Source organism: Coenobita brevimanus, chromosome 95 (assembly GCF_032717465.1).
Source record: "Coenobita brevimanus isolate Jiangsu-jjx chromosome 95, ASM3271746v2, whole genome shotgun sequence".
Lineage (NCBI taxonomy): Eukaryota > Metazoa > Arthropoda > Malacostraca > Decapoda > Coenobitidae > Coenobita > Coenobita brevimanus.
Genome location: NC_137048.1, coordinates 2,779,403 through 2,800,430, shown reverse-complemented (window position 1 = coordinate 2,800,430; position 21,028 = coordinate 2,779,403).

Sequence of the window (21,028 nt, the reverse complement as noted above, 5' to 3'; positions counted from 1 at the left end):
TTAAAACTGCTTCTGGCTGTGGTAATCAAAGAAGCAGGTAACACAGAGGGGAACCTGGCACTCAGCGCACTGCCAAGAAGTGCGTTTGTGCTCAGGTGTGCGTTGGGTGGTATGTGCACACACCTGGCATCTGCGGATCGCAGCCTTCCTCTTGCCTGTGGCAGGCATTTGCACCAGTCTGTGCCGATCCACGTACGCCCTCTGCGCAAGTCTGTCGGGAAGTGTTACTGGATGGCGCCTTGGAGTTGCTGCTGTCACCCTACCATCCAGCAGCTGCTGAACACAAGTCCTGGCGACCAACCTCAGGGAGAAGGACTTGGGTGGCTTGACCTTCATCTTGTACAGGATGAAGGCGTTCAGCATCGTCATGTCTATGAGATGCAGAAAAACTTTCCTGTACCGCCTAGTATTCTTTCTGAGGCAGTCGATCTCACCAATCATCATGTCGGACTTGTCCACCAGCTGCATGTTGATATTGTAGTCTAACACAGCATCAGGTTTCATCACAGGTTCGTCTGTCCTACGGTCGACCTTCCCACTGTCTGTCATTTCCCCCATATGTACGGTGGTGAGCATGTGCACGACCCTCTTGTCATGCCACTGTATTGCCAGCATCTTCTCAGACTTGCGTAGGTGCACATCTCCTCGCTGCGAGGTTCCTGCCTCTGGAAATTTAGGGAAGTGGGCACGATTACTCTTGACAGTGCTGCAGGAGCCGATGTCATGCTCTGAAAGGTATTTGGCAAGTTTTGGTGCTGTATAATAGTTGTCTGTATACAGCACATGATTCCCACCAAAATACTTTTCAAGGAGCACTTTCACTACACAGCCTGGGAAGCCAAGGGGGTGTGTTTTATCCAGATCGACAGTGCTGGCTGAATAAATGACAAAGTTAAGGATGTACCCCGTCTTACAGTCGCACAGTACAAAGAACTTGATTCCAAAGCGATGGCATTTGCTTGGAATGTACTGCACAAACCTAAGACGTCCTCTGAACAAAACCAAGGATTCGTCAATGACAACCTTCTGAAAGGGGTGGAAGAATGACATAAACTTATCCTTCATTCTGCTCAGAATCTCCCGGATCTTCCAGAGTGGGTTGGTTTGGGAAGGTACATCGTTGTTGGCAAAGTGCAGGTTTCCCATGATGTTCCGGAAGCGATCTCTGGCCATGTACTTATTGAAGGTGGGTGAGGGTAGTAAGGGGTCCATGGACCAGTATTCTTCCAACTCATGCTTCTTTGAGTGTGGCATGAGAAGCATGAGGGCGAAGAACACATACAGCTCCTACACTCCCAGCATGGACCACTGTTGCATCTTGGCTGCACCTGTACCACTTGCAGCACATTGTGATTCATACCTGTTGGTCTCATCACCTATGTGCTGCATGACTTCGTCATCTAGGAAGGCCAAAAGGAAGTCCACACACCCAGCATCCTCGTCAAGAGTGAAGGCAGGCTGTACTCCTGAGGAACTCTCGTCAAAATCTAAATGTTCTGGGACAAAATTGGACCCTTCCGTCCATGCGAAGGCGTCCAGGATTCCCTGTCATGGCGGTGTAGGGTGAGTGAGGGTGGTGGGTGGCTGTGAGGTAGATTTACCACGTTCAAGGTCACTCGCACTGACCCTGGGTTGCCGTACAGCACTAGCAGCCCTTACACTACTAGCAACTCTACTTTTACGGGTCAGGGATTTACCTCTTCCTCTACGGCTTGCCTTCACTGTTGATGCTGGTGGTGACTCCGACGACGAAGACTTCAGAGATAATTCAGCAGAAGAAGAGGAAGAAATGAGTGAAGTGGGGCTTCGGGAACGGGAAGGTGAATCAACTCGGGACTCATGGTGGGCTGGGTCACGCGGGGCCATTGTTCCGGGGCTAGCACGCCGCCTTTTCACTCCCTTCCCAAATTCCTTCCCTTGCTGCACTAACGGCTCCTTTCCCTTGGAGCTAGGGATAACTTTGGACACTGAAGCACTCGTACTAGTACTTTCTGGCACGATTTCCTCACCCGGCTCATCACACGAATCCCCCGAAGGGTCAAAATCACCATCCATCATCACCATTGATAATTCCGCTAGTTCACGTTCCACTGCAGAGTCACTTAGTCCTTTCCTGCTTCCTTCATGAGTTTTTCTGGGTGTAGAGGTCAGGGGGCCCTTTGCAATGGGCGCAGAAGCGGCAGAAATGGCGGGGCGCGAGTGCGACATGTTTTGACCACAGCGGAGGACAAGGAACTAAATGCCACGGCTTATCTGAGAAGGCAAGGGTTGACAGTGACAATGGGGATGACAGCTGCTAACTTACATGCTAATAAATTATTGGTAGAAAATCTCGACAATACATAAAGAAATAGGTAGTTCCAGGTGAATGTAAATGTCACTTAGGCTTCTCCCTTCCTTTCTGATATATATTTTTATTACAGAAATAGATTACAAGGCATAATTCAAAGGGGAAATTACCATGGTAATGTAGCGAATGAATGCATGTGAGGTGTTGTCAGGTGATAATTAGCCAATTCCTGGTGTATACCACTATCACTTACCTTATTTTTTTTTTGGTATGTATTATTTTGTATAAGTATAGGGCATAGGGCTTATTTCAATGGATGAAATCTGTGGAAAAATCTGGGAGAGATTTGCTTAGCGCAGCACGGTCGGGGAGGTGAGAGGACAGGGTAATGGAGGGGAGGTAGGGAGGGGAGTCAGGAATGGTGGAAAATCGCTAAAATGTCAACAATGGATGGGAGTACAGATGAGATTTGGAGTGCTGACTAGTGTTGGACATTGGCAGTACTGATAGATGATACAAGCCACCACTTGAAAGCCTGGGATAATTCAAAATAACACAGAATCACAAAAGTGACGCCCCGTGGTATGATCCATTGTGCCTGAGCATCACGAAAGTGACGCCTCGCGGTTAAGGGGATAGTCATTGAACCACCTAATTCATACTCTCTCTTATTTTTCTCACATCTCCTGTACACAATACATGCGCCTCCTTTTGCCCTCTCATTCTCACCTACTCCCACACATATACCCCATCCATACTTGCATTCTTTCACACTCTTACCTTACCATGTTGTCTTAGTCAGTCCAAATACAGTATGTCCACTTTTGCATCCTCACGTACCTGGACAATCTCTCTCTTTCAACTCGTCATTTGCACCCCCTCACATTCCACGCTGAAATTTGTACCACGTCCTTTGTATGGTCCTTGGTTGTCACCTGTTGGTCAGTCCTGTTCCGAGGCATTTTGTTTGTCATTTTAATTTGTTGTTTTCCGGGGAGTGGCTAACCCTCCTCCATACTATTTATTGTCACATAGGGAACATGTATTGGTTGGTTATATGGTTACCTTCCAGCGTATTAAATGATTTCCTGTCTTACAGGAAATTCCTTTGTTTGTCACTCAATGTAGGGTCACTCGAGTAGAGTAGCACTACATTGCGTGAGTGGAACGAGTGTAGGGTCTTCATGGGGCCAGTCTTTCTTTCCTGAATACTCTTTCTTCTGCCTCTCAGATGACATGTTTTCTTGATATTGGATGTTTCTCTTGCAGCATATTTCAAAGAAGTACGACAATTCCCTGCCTTCTAATTTTGCATAATTGCTTTAACCTCTTGTATTTTAAGTATGTCCTTCACAGGAAGATACCGAAGTATCTTTCCTTTCATATCCTCTTGCTGACCACAGCTGCAGATATCATCAGGGATGCTTCTCTGGCCATATGCTCACCTTCCTTTATAACCATTGGTCATGTTCATTTCTGGATTTCGGTTAAACATTTAGCATTGTGCAAGACATCTCAAAGGCTTTCAACAGAGTGTAACTCAAAATTTAACTACCCTTAATGTGCCTTCAGCTAAAGCCAATGGCGGTAGTAGACGGCCACAGTTTTACTTCTATAACTGTCAACAGTGGAGTTTCTCATGGTTCTGTCCTTTCATCATCGTTGTGAGTTGTCTACTTATATATCTAGTCACCCGTGTAGTGATGACTCCATCCACCTTTTTACTTGCATCTCACAGCTTAAGTCAAACTGTCTTTTTGCGTGACATAGGATGAGGCTTTGAGACACCGAACTTCTGAGTTGTAATTACTTCTGACTAAGGCTAAAGTATTTATGTTGCTTTTATTTCGGCAAGGAGCTTCCTTTCTCCAGCTTTCAACTAGACACACTCTTCCACGCAACACAGTTACTCCATCATTTTCTCTCAGTCTCACTTATGTTTCTTTTTCTCATGATATATTCTGGATTATAAACATTACTTGTCTAGGAAAAACAACCTCACTAGGTTAGGTGTGGGAAACTCCAGTTTGTGACTTTCTTCAATTTAATTTTTCTTCTCCATTTCTCGCAGCTCATCACTTTGTTCAGTTTAAATTTTCTTCCTTTTTTCCTTTTCCCTACTCCGTTGCTGACTTTTAACAGGGAGATTATTAAATTTCGATGTGAAGAGCAAGGCTGATGTGTGTGTAAAAAGTACTGGAGGAAGGAAGTTCTCCTGATACAGCACTTCTTAACAGTGAGGGACACACAGCTTCTAATCTCACCAACTCTCTGCCTCTCACTGTCGCCCTTAAGCCTGATAGACTTTGTTAATATGAGTGGTGTTGGAGGTGTGTGTGCCAGCATCCACCAGGATGACAATACTTGTGTATTCAGTATAAGTCTGTATTGTTTAGTGTAATGGCAGTCACAGTATAACATACAATACACAGTATAAGAAAATAACCAATCCCCCATCAAAAACATCATTTAATACGCGGCCATAAAGTTTCTTTTCCTTAACTTCATATTAAAAGTTTTCTTGTTTACAAAACTTTCCTCTGCTAGACAAAAGTTCACTCATTTAGCCACAGTTTTCTTTCCGAGGAGCTAAAACTTGTGTGGGACTGAGTGTCGTGTGAAAGGTTCAGAGGAATGGAGGTGATGAGGACACATGGGGAGTTAGTGCAGACAACTGTGGTGAAGTGGTGGTATGGTGGGGAAATGCCATTTGTTGTGAGGAACTTTACATCAGTTATCTCCTCATGGGAACTTAGGTTTCGTCACATAGTCTAGATAATGGCTCACTCTCCTCCAGAGAAATAAGATTGTTTATGTATACACAAATATTCAGTAAAATCTAGCAACTAGATATAAATGCTTCCCAAAGTGTGTCACTGCCGTATGAATCAAAGCCAAACTATGAATGATATATGATATGCTGTGGGAGAATATAAAGATCGTTGACCGTCACTTTACAGATTCTTCAACAGCCTCACGCCCCTAACTCTCCCTCTTTATGAGTATGCATGTACTGGCTCAACCACCGTCTCTTACATCAGTCATTTCTATTATTGTTACTGTAATCCAGTGTTAAAGGAGAGGGTGAAAAACAATTATATTTCTGCAGTAGCTGAACTCTCATTAATCAAGACGTTGTCTGACTCCAACTCCAGTCAAGCATTATCCTCATTATTGGCCTGTGTTGAAAATTTCTCCACTCTGATATATTAGTTGTTAGCACTACAGCACCTTTTTGTGGCAACCATATATTCTACATTCATCAGTTCGGATATTCAACATACTCTGTTTTTGTTCCTCCAAATGATGCATAACTTCATCGTTTCCATTTGTCAATTAAAAAGTCTACGTGTATGTACTTTAAAGCCTAAGGACATTGCTAGTGTACAAGTTTGGTAGCATAATTTTAAATCTTCGATTAACTCGTTATTGTGTTTACTTTTTTTTTTTTTTTTTTTTTTTTTTTTTTTTACAGAAGATGAACAGAGGAAGGAAAAACAGACTACATTATAAAATAATCCATACACCAGATTATAGGTGTCCTCCATTCATTGAAAATCTGTAACGCCTGGACTTGAGATGCTGTAGATTGGAGTTAGGGGGAAACTGTTCTGGGAAAGCGAGTATCTAAGTGATGCAGTTCGGGGAACACAAGAATTTTGATAGGCAGAAGTTTTGTAATAAGGCAGTGTAGAGTCCAGTCATGAGTGCTACCGGATGCTCGTGTAGCACGGGGGAAGGTGTGGAGAGGTGGCTCATTGGATCTAACATCGTCTGAGCATTTACTATAAAAGTACCTGTAAAATAATGCAAGAGCGGCAGCATTCCTTCTTACTTGTAGGGGAGATAGTTCATTTGTAACTGCAGGATTATTTATCATTCTTGAATTTTGTCCAGTTGTTTTAGTGCAATCTCTCCGCATCCACTCCACACAGTGAGAAATATGTCAGTTGAAGCAAGTGCATAGAACTTGTGTAAACAAGTTACGACAGGCACAACAAACCTCACCCGACAGCAGTTATTTCACTACTGTTAAATACTGACTCGTTTGTGCCATTTAGTATCAGTGCACAAGTAAAGTCTAAGGTAATGGCGCAAATCCTTTCAAGTTCCACCCTCTGAAAATCTGGGATCTTGCATTTGACCTTTCATGGTCACTCAGGGTCAAAAGTCATGCTGTCAAATGAGAGCCCATATGATATTTCCTATATCTTGGTAATAGTAAATATCTTTATCTTTAGCGAGTTTCGAGTTATACCCCCCTGAATATCCGTGACATTGAGTTTGACCTTTCAAGGTCACTTATGGTCAAAGGTCAAGGTACCAATTAAAAACCCATATGGGATTTCCTATACACTGAAATATAATAGTAAATATCTCTCTATCTTCAACCGGTTTCCAGATATAGCCCCTTGAATATCCGTGACCCTGAGTCTGACCATTCAAGGTCATTCAAGGTCAAAAGTCTTGGTGCCAAATGAAAGCTCATATTACGAGTTCTTGTATGCTCATAATAGTAAACATCTATATCTTCAGCCGTTTTCAAGTTACAGCATTCTAAAAATCCTGACCTTGATTTTGACATTTCAGGGTCACTCGATTACCTCCAAAATTTAATCGCTTTCTTTGGGGACAAGTGCCCACATATCCTGAGTGTTGCATGTAATTTCATTCTGCCGTTTTTCCTTAACAATGATAACAAACAATGAAACAAACAAAAAATAAACTCGACCAAAAACAATACCTCGTCGGACTCTGTTCAGGCGAGGTAATTATAGCTAAATGCTCATCAGTGAAAAAGTTACGGATTCTGTACAATAATTCAAGTTTCTCTGAAGAAGTTTTAGCAAACGACCTAATATGAGAGTTCCAAGTGAGGGTATCAGTGAAGTGAAACACTGAACATCAAAACTTTTAAAGGTAGAAATATTGGTTCCACTGAAGGTAATATAGAAATCAAGTAATGTCTGTCTATTAGTAAACTACATATATTTGGTTTTCCTAGCATTAAATGAGACAATGTTATTTTGTTCCCATTCAGCGATCTTAGATGTCTTGATTTATGAGGATTGCTGTATTGAGTTGGGAGTTTGAGATATAAAATTCTGAGAAAAATGGGTGATGGAGAAGAGATTATTAATATGAAATAGGAATTAGGAATAGGGATGGGGCCAGGACTGATCCTTGCAGCATGTCGGCATTGATCGAGTGAAAATTTGAATACACATCATCTACTTTTTGTCATGTCTTTCTGTCGCTGAGATGTGGGAATATCAGTTGAACAAAAGATGACAATGACATACCACAGGAAGGGAGTTGGGACAGCAGGGAAAGGTGCCACTCTATCAAAAGCTTTAGAAATATCAAGAGTTACTGCATGGGTTTCTCCCTGTTTGTCAACTGGCTGATGGATGGTAGGAGCCAAGTGGATCGTTCTTGGCGAAAACAAAACTGTCTGTCACTAAGTTGTTGGATTCAAGATGTTTAACAATGTGCTTATTAAAAACAGTCTCAAATACTTTACCAGCGAATATTATGTAATCAGAGAGGTCAGAGGAACTCCCTTTCCTCAGAACTGGATGGATATTGGCTTCTTTCTGAGAATTAGGAAATGAAAAAATAGGTATGCATTTTCTGAATAATTTAGCTAGAACAGGAGGAATTTCTTTTTTTTTCTTTTTTTTTCAAAACGATTGGAGGAATTTCATCTGGACCTGGAGCATTGTTGGTTGGTAAATTGTCTAGTATGGATTTTAAGTATCTAGTCTGTAGCTTCAGTGGAGCACTTTCGGAGAAGCCAAGTTTTGCTACAGGGATGTTTTGATTGACTTCCTGTAAGTCTGAAGGATAATTCCTTACAAACGCACTGGCAAGGATGTTTGCTTTGCCACGCGGATCATTAATGGTGTTTCCCCCCAGAAGATTTTACCGGGAGAACGGTTGATGACTTCTTAAGGTATTATTGACAGAACAGATAGTTGACAATTATATTACATTGTCATTAGGTTATTAGTTTGGATGTTTTTTTGTGTAGAAAAATTGATTTTAGTGAGATTTATTACTGCTTTTGCGTGGTTTCTAGCAATTTTAAATTGACTGATGGATTTTTTTTTTTTCATAATAATCATGGCGGCGCAACTGCCAGGGTCATATGCCGCCGTATAACAAAGAAGTAAAAAGCAAAAAACAAAAAATAGAGGATAAGCCACACAATCAAAAAGGAGAAATTCTAAATATCCTTAAGAAGTCCTGCCTCCTTCACAAAGGAGAGGGTTGCCCCTCCCAAGACACAGGCATCCTCCCCAAGCACGGAGGAAAGATGATACACACCACCATCTGTTTGGTGGTCAGAGAGGAACCGATGCCGCAAATCCTCAAGACTAGAACACTCCACCAACAGGTGCCGAACAGTCAAGGGAACCAGACAGTCATCACAGAATGGAGGAAGAGCCCTCTCCATTAAAAAACCGTGAGAGAAACGGGTGTGGCCAATGCGGAGGCGGCACAAAGCAGTCTCCCATTGACGAGGGAAGCCCTGGTAACTGAATGAGCCCACCTTTTGGCAAATCGAGCGCAACTTATTGGCACCCACAGCATCCCAATGCTCCTGCCAACAGCAACAAACCCTGAAGGCAATAAAGGAGCGCATATCTGCAGCAGGCAGACAATACAGAGGGGACTGTGCAAGAGGGGGACGAGCCGCTGCCGCCTTGGCCAGCTGATCAGCTCGTTCATTCCCTGCCACTCCTACATGAGCTGGAACCCAACAGAAATCTACACGACGTCCACGACGCCCTAAAAGGAAAAGCCACTCTAAAATGGATAAAACCAAAGGATGAGAGGGATTAAAAGACTCCATTGCAGAAAGAGCACTTCGTGAGTCACTAAAAACAGTAAAAGCAGTGTGGGGGAGAGTGAAGAGAATCTGAAGGGCAAATAAAATAGCAGTCAGCTCAGCCGTAAAAACAGAAGCAGTCACAGGGAGGCTCCCACCTCGACAGAAGGTGGGAAACACCACACCAAAGCCCACACCCGCATCAGACTTAGATCCATCAGTATAAACTGGTATGGAGTCCCCATGAAAAGAGGCATGCTCTAAAAACAGAGAAAATAAAACCTGAGAGGGAAGGGAGGCCTTATTCGATGAGAAGAAACGACAAAATATCGCCCTGGGGAGAAGCCAGTAGCCCACCCTCGGGACACGGTGGGGAGTGATCGGCACAGAAGGAACAGAGAAGCTAGACATAATCGACTGCACCCTGAAACCAAAGGGCTTTGGAAAAGATGGCCGAGTGGCAAAAATAGGTGACCGAGAATCTTGAGAGACCTTGAGAAAGGGCACGGAGTCTGGGAGACGAGATAAGCGATACCAACATCTCATCAAAAGGGAAGAGCGGAGCAAGTCTAGAGGAAGGACACCAGCATCAGCCAACAAACTCGAAATCGGGGAAGATCGGAATGCCCCAGTGGCGAGACGAACACCAGCATGATGTATGGAATCTAAAATACGAAGCCGGGCTTCTGAGGCAGAGGAATAAACTTCACATCCATAATGAAGTTTGGATAAAATCAGAGACTGATGCAAGAGGAGAAGGGTCTTGCGATCAGCTCCCCAGTATGTGTGCGCTAAAACTTTCAAGAGACCCAATGCTCTGAGACACTCAGCTTTTACGTACCTCAAGTGAGGGACCCAAGTCAACCGGCTGTCAAAAATCAGCCCTAAAAACCGGGTTTCCTTTAAACACGAAATACGACGCCCATCTAAAAAAGGTTTGGGTCAGGGTGGACTCCACGAACGCGGCAAAAATGCATGGCAACGGTCTTCTTGAAGGAAAATCGAAAACCTCGTTCATCAGCCCATCTAGAGACACAGTTGAGAGCCATCTGCATCCTCCTTTCTGCCATTGACATCCGTGAGGCAGTGACAGAGATTGATAAATCGTCAACATAGAGAGAGCCACGAACACCATCAGGGAGCACAGAAATAACGCTGTTAATTGCCACTGCGAAAAGGGTAACACTTAGTATGCTCCCTTGTGGCACACCATCCTCAAGGGGACGTGCAGTAGACAGCTCACTCCCGACTCGGACCCGAATGAAACGATTAGATAAAAACTCCCGGATAAAAGCGGGGAGTTGCCCACGGAGACCAAACTCATAAAAAGATTGCAATATACCATGACGCCAGGAAGTGTCGTACGCCTTCTCCAAATCAAAGAACACTGTGATATGATGCTGGTTAGTTGCAAAAGCCTGGCAGATGGAAGATTCTAAAGAAAGGAGAGCATCTGTGGTCGACCGCATCTTCCGAAACCCACACTGGACTGGAGACAAGTAACCACCCTTCTCTAAGTACCACATGAGCCGACTAATCACCATCTTTTCGAGGACCTTACAAAGGCAAGATGTCAGCGAGATAGGGTGATAATTAGTGGCTTGCAAGTGATCCTTACCCGGCTTAGGGATGGGGAGAACCACAGCAACACCCCATGAGGTCGGAAACCCACCATTGCACCAAATTCTGTTATACAGTGACAACAGAAAATGAACGGCTGCATCAGGCAAGTGGTGTAAGAAGGCATATGGGACATCATCCAAGCCTGGAGACGAGTCGCAACACTGCGACAATGCCGTCTGAAGTTTAGAAGCAGAAAAAGTAACATTATACGACTCCTCCGCAGTAGATGGAAAACTAATGCCCAAAGATTCCAGGTGCCGTCGGCGGCCTGCCGACGGGGATGAGGTGTCCTTCCTAGAGACATTAGCAAAATGAGCTGCAAATATCTCGGCAACAGACGAAGAATGAGCCACCACCACACCTGCATGAGATAAAACAGGAGGAGAGGGAACAGGAAATTTCCCTGAAATCTTCCTCACCCGTTTCCACACTTTTGTGAGAGGAGTCTGTGAAGAAAATGAAGAAATAAATGATGCCCAAGACTTCCTCCTAGCCTCGTTCATAACCCGCCGGGCATGAGCTCGGGCCCTCCTATATGCCACTAAGTAACCAGGGTCACCTCGGTGACGACGAAGTTGGGAGAAGGCAGCACGTTCAGCCCGAACAGCAGAAGCACACTCATCAGTCCACCAGGGAACTGGACGGCAAGGAAAGTGACCAGCTGTTCTCGGAATACTCTGCAGTGCCGCCGAGTGTAGTAAGTCTGTGAAATACTCAACAGCAGCATCAGTGCTGACAAAATCCTCCACACATCGGTTCGGGGAACACAGCTCCTCAAAAACCGGCCAGACCGCCCTATCCAAGCGCCAGCGGGGAAGACGACGCCGAGGCGCACTCTGTATCGATCTTAATAAAATAGGGAAGTGGTCACTGCCATGCAAGTCTGGTAACACAGCCCATGTAAAATTCAGGACTACCCCTGCAGAGCACAGAGACAAATCAATAGAAGTAAAAATACCCGTTTGACTGTGGAAGTAAGTAACTTCACCAGAATTTAAAATGTACAGGTCCACATCCTCCACAATGGAGGCTAACATAGTACCTCTAGCATCAGCTGTGGAGCCACCCCACAGGGGATGATGACTGTTTCATATCAGCCAGCAAGAAATAGGGTGAGGGAAGTGCACGAATAAGATTTTCAAGATCAACCCTCTCAATAGTGGCACTAGGAGGGAGGTACAAAGAGCACACAGTATAACGACAGGGAAGGAAAATCTGGAGAGCAACAGCCTGCAGTGGAGTGTTAAGATTCACAGCAGTGAAAGGTATGTCACTGCGTACTAAAATAGCCACACCCCCACCATGACCCTGTCCAGGAAGAGGATCTGAATAAAAAACCTGGTAACCAGGTGGACTGGGAGGCGCAGCATCACCGACCATTGTCTCTTGTAGGCAAACACACACAGGTGAATACTCAGCCAGAAGCCAACGGAGTTCCTCCCAGTTGGCTCGTAAACCACGGCAGTTCCATTGAATAATATTAGCCATTAAAACTATTGAAATAAAAAGGGGCAGGGGAGAGGGACAAACAGAAAACCATAAAAAAATACTAAAAATATTAAAATGGAGGAACTATATACACAAAAGAAAGGGTCACTTAGTGGAAACCACTGAGCGACCCTGGAAGACAATCTTCTTGGGAATGCGGATACGCCCACTAAGGGGCTTGCCACGGGCAGCAGCATGGCTAGAACGAGGGCCTGGGGTCTGCGAAGTGTTGGGAGACTTCACAGACACCCGTCACTGCCCAGCAGGAGAGGAAGAGCTACTCCGAACCCTGCCCGGGGCCCCCAGTGAACCAAGAAGTCGAGCAGGAGGGATTGGGGTCCTGGCCTCCAAACGTGGAGGGGGCAGGACAGGACCCTCAGAGGTAACCGGAGGAGGAACATCCGATTTTCCGGAGGAAGAGGTGCTAGACTGACCTGACACCCCAGAAGCCCTCGAAGACCCAGAAGCAGGGTCCGAGGGCTGTTGCATAGATGGACTAACTACAGAGGATGTGGACTCCACGACCGACACCTTGCTTGGAGGATCTTCAAGACTCAAAGACTCTGAGGAACCACGATGACGTTTAGCAAATGAAGAATGTGCACCATGACTACTAGGGGATACCATAGATGTAGAGGTCGAGTCTTGAACTGTAGTGGCAATAGTCGCAAGTGCGGGAGATTGTTGCACTGGCATGGGATCAACAGATGGAGGCATAGGAGCTGACACAACAGGAGGAACTCGAGTCTGCTGCTGGACAGGACGATGAGGACGGCTATGACCGGACAAAACTGACGCATAAGACACTCCGTTATGGAAAACAAATGACATGGCTCTACTCCTGGCCTCAGAAAAGCTTATTTTATCACGATTACGGATGAGGAGGATCTCCTTCTCCAAGCAAAACCGGGCACAGTCTTTAGATGAAGCAGGATGTGCCTCGCCACAGTGCAAACAACAAACAGGTCCAGGACAGTCCTGTCCTGCATGAGTGGATTCTCCACAACTCAGACACACCACTGGGAGGCCCTGTTGCAAACGACGACAGACTCGCCCAACATGCCTGTACATCTGACAGTGGTAGCAGCATCGTGAGTTTGGTACAAAGGGTTTGACCCTAAGGGACAACCAAGCCACCTTGATGGATGAAGGGAGAACATTACAGTCGAACGTCAGCAACAAGAATGGAGTTGGGGTAAGTACACCATCAACCTTCTTCCGAAACCTCTCCACTTTAACCACCCTGTGGACCTGGAGTTCTTCAAGGAGCTTCTCTTCACTGTATCGGAGTAAGTCTTTTGAGAAAACAACACCTCGACTCTGATTGAAAAAAGCATGAGGGACACAAGTAAATAGCGCAACCGGGTCCTTACACTGGGCAGCCAGCCGGGAACCCTCTTCAGGGGATGTAACCTCCACTAGGAGGCTACCATCCCCCTGAGGTGAAATCTTCGGCTCTCTCCCACAGATTGACATAATGCGCCGATGAACAGTAAAAATGTCCAGATTCCCAATAGGCTGACCATCCAAAGTACTTATGGTGTAGTACCTTGCGAAATCAACCCTCTCAAAGACACCCGGCAGGACCTCACGGGCATGTCCACAAGATGTTGTTGTTTGTTGCCGGCTCTTCTTCTTTGTAGTGGCCACTGACCGCAAACCACTGGAACCAGGCAGGTATGGTTCCAAGGTGGCAATGTGGGCCTCACCAGCCAGAGGCACATGAGGCGCACAGGAGGGAGACTCTGAAGGATGGTCAGGGACGGAACCAGGGTCGTCAGCTGAAAAAATTTTAGAAGCCATATTAAAAAAAAACAACCTTCATTCCCCCACCCCTCCACCCACCATGGAGCCCAACAAGGGGAGGCCATATGCCAGGGAAAGCACCACTGGCGACCCCAGAGGTAGTGGGAAAGTATACGCAGGTAACCACCAAGGGACCCTGACAAGGGTGACTCCAGGACGATAGGAGCCACCAGGTCCCCCAGTGCCTGCTTGACCCTAAAGCCACAAGGTGACTAGCCTGGATGGCTAGCCAGTGACCAGCCGATTGACCTGGTCGGGCCCAACCAGGCCACCCGTCTAGCCAGAATAAGGGACCAAAGAGGTGTATTGCTAGCTGCAGGGCGCACCATGCAGCATCGCTCAACCTCCAGGACTCCCGTCTCCCAGCATTACGGGACGCCACGCACGGCAAACACGTGGGGAGGCAACAGTCCCGCCCTAGATGGCAAATGGGCAGGGACTGACATCACCAGTAGGCCTCCTCTACCAGTGATGTAGGGAGTGCTTGGTCCACGAGGCCGACAAATGCCGAACCCTACAAAGGTAGGCATGCCTCCCAAGTAGGTGGCACTGCCAACCACGCTTCAAGCCCCACCACCACGTCAAGGTGACCCCCTACAGTGGGGACTGATGGATTCAGCTGTTCGTTATTTCAAGTAAAAGTTATAGGCTAAGTACTTTTAGGTCGTTGCTCTGGCACAATTGCTATCAAACAATTTTGGGCGTCTGATCTTTTAGTAAATTGCTGGCTTGGTATGAACAATTCCATATTAGCTTGTAGTAAGCCATTAATACGGGACTGAGTAGAACTATGTCAGTGGAGAAGAAAGAAAGCCTTGGAATAATTTCTAATTTTAATTTCTAAATCCATCCCAGTTTCCCCTATCAAAGTGCCATCTGGTCTTCCTGATTGGTTCAAAACGAGGAGGTTTGGAGCAACTGACTGATGAGGCATTGACGAGAGTGTGGTTGGAGGATCCAAGTGGTGACAGTACTACCTCAATCCTGTATTGATCTGGACTGTCTGTCAGGAATAAATCCACGATATATGTGTTATGGTCAGCATTGTCTAGGATTCTTGTTGGTTGTTTTACCAGAACCGTGAGATTCAACGATTTTGCAAACAGCTCTCATTCTGGACCACTATCATCAGTTCTGGCAGAATGCAATAACCATTCTCGTTATGGATGTTAAAATCAACCAAAACGGTAATTTCAGTGGTACATGTTAGGTTAAGGTTGGCCAGCTGTGTGAATATGGAGTCAAGTAAGCTGTGTTCTGAAGAAGCATTAGGGGAGCAATAAACTATAGAGATGTTTATGTTTAGATAATTAATTTGTATAATGGGAAATCAAAGACTAGGAGAAGGCAAATAATTTTAATATGGAGGGGAACCTCGCTTGTCTAAGAGCAAATTTTCGTTTTAGATCGTTGTTGGCGTAATGTAAATACACACTGCTGCGTAGAAAGGTGATGCATCTCAAGGACAGGACATGATAACATAAACCTTGAAGTACATAATCACAACTGTAATTACTATCTACTTGTTGCTTGCTCTCCTACTCCCTCCATGATCCCAGTTTCATATAACCATCTCGTTCCAATTATCTAGATATTCATCCTTCTCTGGAGTTTGTTGCATTTTCTCTGTTTAGTGAAAACTTCCTTATCTGTAGTCCACGTGAGCCGTCTTTTACAATTTCTTTATAACTTTCTTCCAGAATCACCTGATCATCGTACGCTGCTCTTTCCATGTTTTCCTGTGACGATCCCTTCGTTCATTCCTCCAGCTCTCTTCCCTACTGACCCCTTTCCTCCTTTCACAATATCTCTCCTGCCAATACAGGCCATCCAGAGAAAGCCCAAGTTATGAAGCGATCATCCCAAATGCATTCTGGGAGGTGCCTGTACCACTTCTATCCCACGCCACACACACGTTACACTACTTCTGCCCCGGGTACCACGTTTTCACCCAGGCCTGTGTTTGAGGTAGCGGCAGGTTTATCTTGACTTGAATCCAACGTACTATGAGGAAGCAATTCTTTCAGCTGAGTGGTACCAGAAATTATTTCTTGAGGTTATATTGAAGGTTGCCTGTTTTTAGAAAGTTAAGGACATTGGGTGAGTACACTGTCGTGTATGGGACTGCATTACAGGGAGAACTGTAATGGACTGCTTAAAAATTGTAATATATACTGATTTAAATGCATTTAAATGTTTGAATAATAAATACAGAGCTTGGTCTGGATACTTGGATCATTACTGTATTATTTGTTCATTGAAAGTTTTCCTGAAGTATAAGCTTGGTAGTTAACCCATAAAGCCTTTCACTGTATTTGGGTATTTTTCCAAAAACCACTTTTCAAACCATCATATCTCAGAAAGTACACCACAGAGAACATTTAATGAAGTACCAAAATGTTCATCAATCCTTCGTCTCTCCACTGCATGTGTCTGCAGGTCTCAAGGTGAAGTCATTGTGGATCATGGAGATGAAGATGAGAAGTTACTTTTGGGATGCTGTGTCCATGCAAGTGCACAGGTTTATAGCTAGGATTGGCTGACCGTGCAGGCTAGGGCAGCCCAAGCAGGATGAGATTACTTCACTCTCACTCCCCCCTTGACCCACTAGACCTTCCCACTCTTCATTTCCCCTTGCCACTGTTGTTGACACATGGATGAATCATCACCACATATTTGCGGCTCACTTACAGTATTCACACATTTTCTTTGCCATTCCAGACTGGCACTGTGCCATACGGTGTATGAGAGAGGTGAATACCAAGGTTTATATACAGCACTAGAAACCCGCGGTATTATACTTGTCCCAAAATATCACATTCACTTTCATTTCAACGCTTGTTCTCTATACACAGTGATACAAAACTCCTTTGCAGGACAGTGATTTTTTAGCTATAGCGCCTTTATAATGTAATTTATCGATTCAAAACCATCATAACTGTACGCCTCAGCTGGGCCGATCCCGAGAATCACAAACTTTGGCCTGGCGCATCAGCCTATGACATTATCATATGTGTGACCTTTTATTAGACAGGTCCTTTTAGCCATGAATGGCCATTTATATTGGCCCACAACATCACAGCTGCGGTAGAAGGCTAGTTTCATGAAGAGTTGCCTATATCCCGAATGCGTGAACAGTAATAATCCTAGTCAAATGAATGTTATTTTCAGTTTTACGAACTGTGATGGTCATTTTGTGCTTAATAAACTCAATATATCAACCTGGATATAGTATTCAAAATAATTTTAAAGGTTCAGTTGTAGTATATAAATAATGTTGGTCTGACCAACTTTTCTTTTCAACAAGCCCAGTAGTTATTGTTATAAGCCTCCTTACATTATTTTCAGCAGCAGAAATTCCCTACAGAGTCACTCCTTCTCCTTGTCTGTTTCTCTATTATTCTACTCATCTGTATGATGGTAAAAAATTCTTGTACTGATGATTTTGTCTTGCTTGTTTTTTGTTTTGTTTTTTACTGTGTTCTTCTTGTTTTGCTTATGTTTGATTTTGAAATGTAATGGCAGATTTTCTAATATTTATTAAAATCTATGAAAATTAATTATTTCAAGTCTAACCTTACACAATCACACCGTAACCCTGCCTAACCTAAAGTAACTAAACAAAAACCCAACCAAAAATAACAACCTAACCACACTCACTATCACACCTAACCTAACCAAACTAACCAAACCCAACCTAACCCAGTCTAAACAACCCTTACATAGCAATAAACAACTCCGATCTAACCTAACCTAACCAACGAAGCAAGCATGAGGAAATGGAAACCCAAATGAATTTCGGTGAAATATCCAGGGAGACTTAGAACCATCTCAAAAATTGAAAAAGAAAATAAATATAACAAAAAATTATATACCTTTCAAATAAGTAAGTGACACTGTAAAGGTAAGCAGAAAGTGAATTTTAGAGTATGAATAGAATCCATCAATAACTGAAACAAAAGCATTCGGCAGCTAAATGCTAAACACCCACCAAAATATGTTCCTGCCTAAGTTACAAGCAACCTACTAACCAAGTTTGTTGAAAATTCACAAATCTCTATGGAATTCAGTCACCACGTCTCACAAAAAGCCAATCCATATTGAAAAATATATGTAAGCAGGCTTTTAGTAGTCTTTGGTCAATTCCTCACCAATAGTAATAGGCTTCCGCACATCCATATAATTGCCATTTCCTGCAGGTTTGGTGAAAATTCGTCAACAGATTTTTTGGCAACAGATACCCGCACACTGACAAAAACCATATTGCCTTGCCTTGCTAAAGGCGAGTCATAACAAGGAAAATACGATCATGCCGGTAAAGTGCGCTTTGTGAGCGTGTGACGAGCAAGCGAGCATTTGTACAGTACATATGCCTGTCATCATAATTTCATCTTGGTGTAAACTTTCAACATTTCTTGTGAGGTAGTTGAAAAAATAACAGACACATAATTGAGCTAAAATATTAACTTTCTCACGCTTTCACACACACACACACACACACACACACACACACACACACACACACACACACACACACACACACACAACGTGAAACACAACTCGTTCCTCTCATGTGTCACTTTCATAATGCTTTAAATCGATTTGTGGAACATGTCAGTTGAAACCCTCGGTACATTCCCTTGGAAAGCTGAGATTCCAAATGGCTTATTTGGTCTCATGAGTAAACATATAGCTAAAAACAAAATTAACTGAATGTATCTACAACCTGCTGAAAGAATCTCTTCTCTATCTCACATAGTAGAAAAGCTATTATCCTCCGAAAACCACTGCGGTCGGGCCGTGTCGTGTCGGGCTACTCATTTCTCAGCAGAACGTAAACATCGCATCGCAATGCTTGCTCGTCTCACTCACATAAAACAGATTACAAATATGTGAAATAATTCAGGTTAGATTAGGACAATAACTTTGCATGAAATATATATATATATATATATATATATATATATATATATATATATATATATATATATATATATATATATATATATATATATATATATATATATATATATATATATATATATATATATGTATATTATACAGATTATATATTTTATTTAAAATGAAAATCACAAAAATAACGTTCACGGCTACCTTGTGTTCGCTAGCAGTAATCAGTTGTCTCGGTTTTCAGTCTATCAATGCACTAGGCATGGTGTTAGCACTCTATGCTTCATATGTGTGCATATCTAACACACAGAATGCTTAGTTTACTGCTTATTATCGCCCGCTTTTTGCATGGCGAGGCGATATAGTTTTTGTCAGTGTGTGACTGTGTATATGTGTTTGTTGCCAAAATTTCTCCAATAGTGGTGGATGAATTTTCACCAAACCCTCAGGAAGTAGCCAGTATGTGGATGTTCAGAAGTATTACTTTTGAAGAAAATCTGATCAAAGATGACCGAATGCCAACTGCCATACATTACTGAATATGGATTGGCTTTTTGTGATGAGCGATGACTGAACTCCGCAGAGCTCTGCAAATTTTCTTGAAATTTGGTTTGTTGGTAGCTTGTACCTTAGCCAACAACATATTTTAGTGGGCAATTACCATTCAGCCCCTAAATGCTTTAGTTTTATTTATGAAAATATTTGTGATAAAAACAACTCATCAGTCTGCATTATTGAAATCTATATAAATAACTTGTATGGCCATTGAGTGATTTGCTTTTGATTGTTGGCGTCCTTCGTCCTAGGCTCCTCAACCCATAGGACTAACCCAAACCACGAAACATGACCTCTGCGATCTGCTGCGCACCGTGATTGTCGAAGTAAATTTTGGGGGGAGAAAGCGTGCATTGTATGGCGGTAAGTATGGTAGGTTGGGTTAATTTACGATAATTTACGTTATGTTTGGATAATGCAGCAGTGATATGAGTAATTTTGTGCCAAAAATAACGTTCTAAGATGGCGTCCGTTTCTCTTTTGCCGCACCACAAGATGTTTTCTGTGTGTCTGGCTTACCACAAGATGGTATCTGTCTGTCTTTGGCACCGTTGGGAATTGTACACATCGGTTACCATCACTGTGGCACTCTCTTGCCACAAAAATAATTTAAAAATATAAAAAACAAACTTCAATAAGAAGTGAACTAATATGGTACGGTTACTGCTTCAACTACACCGTACAATTACCTCAATTAGTTTCCAGTAAGGGACAAGGCGAGTGGCTGGCCCCTCCCAAGGCATCAAAAGGGTAGGGGAAGTCCTAGAACTGTAGAGGATTATCAGGCTCAATCTTAAGTGGCGGCAAGAGCTGTGAGAGAAGGCATGGAAGGGACCACTCTACACGGTACCTTCCGTTCCCAGGAGTCATCTCTCCACTCGACAACGCCGATACTATAGCTTACAATACCCCATCAACAACACTTTCACCCTACCGCTTCCTTGCATGAGTGGGAGGCTTGGCAGGGATGGAGGCGGCAAGGGTCGGGCAACTGGCAACAGTGGTGAGAAGCAAAATTATCAGACAATGCAGACCTGGTAAATAATCATCATTTTTTGCACTCCCATTTCCGATGGTAGACTGGCACTGTCACTCGCCTGCCTCCTATACACATGTTTCATGCACTAGCCACCATAAAAATGGACATGACTTCAAACCGTGGTGGAAAACTGAAAACGGTCATGTCCATCACCCAAGGTCCAAAACCTTTTTTTTTGGACGGCCTGTGCCATCGTCCAGGCAGTAGGGGTTAATAAAATTCTGACTTAAACATTTGCTAAGTAGCCAGTTTCCTGTTGGTGTATATAATTTTCTGTCACTACTAAGCAGAGAATATCTGCATGTGAGGAATCAAGGGAAAATAATAAACACAAGATTAATTTACCAGTCCATATTTTCATACTTTATGTTTTACCATAGTTCCTGCAGTCGAAGCTGTGGATTTCCACCTTAGCCAAGGCAGCCAGGAAGAGAAGATATGGAATGAGTATAAAGACCGTACGTTTTGCAACCTCTTGTGG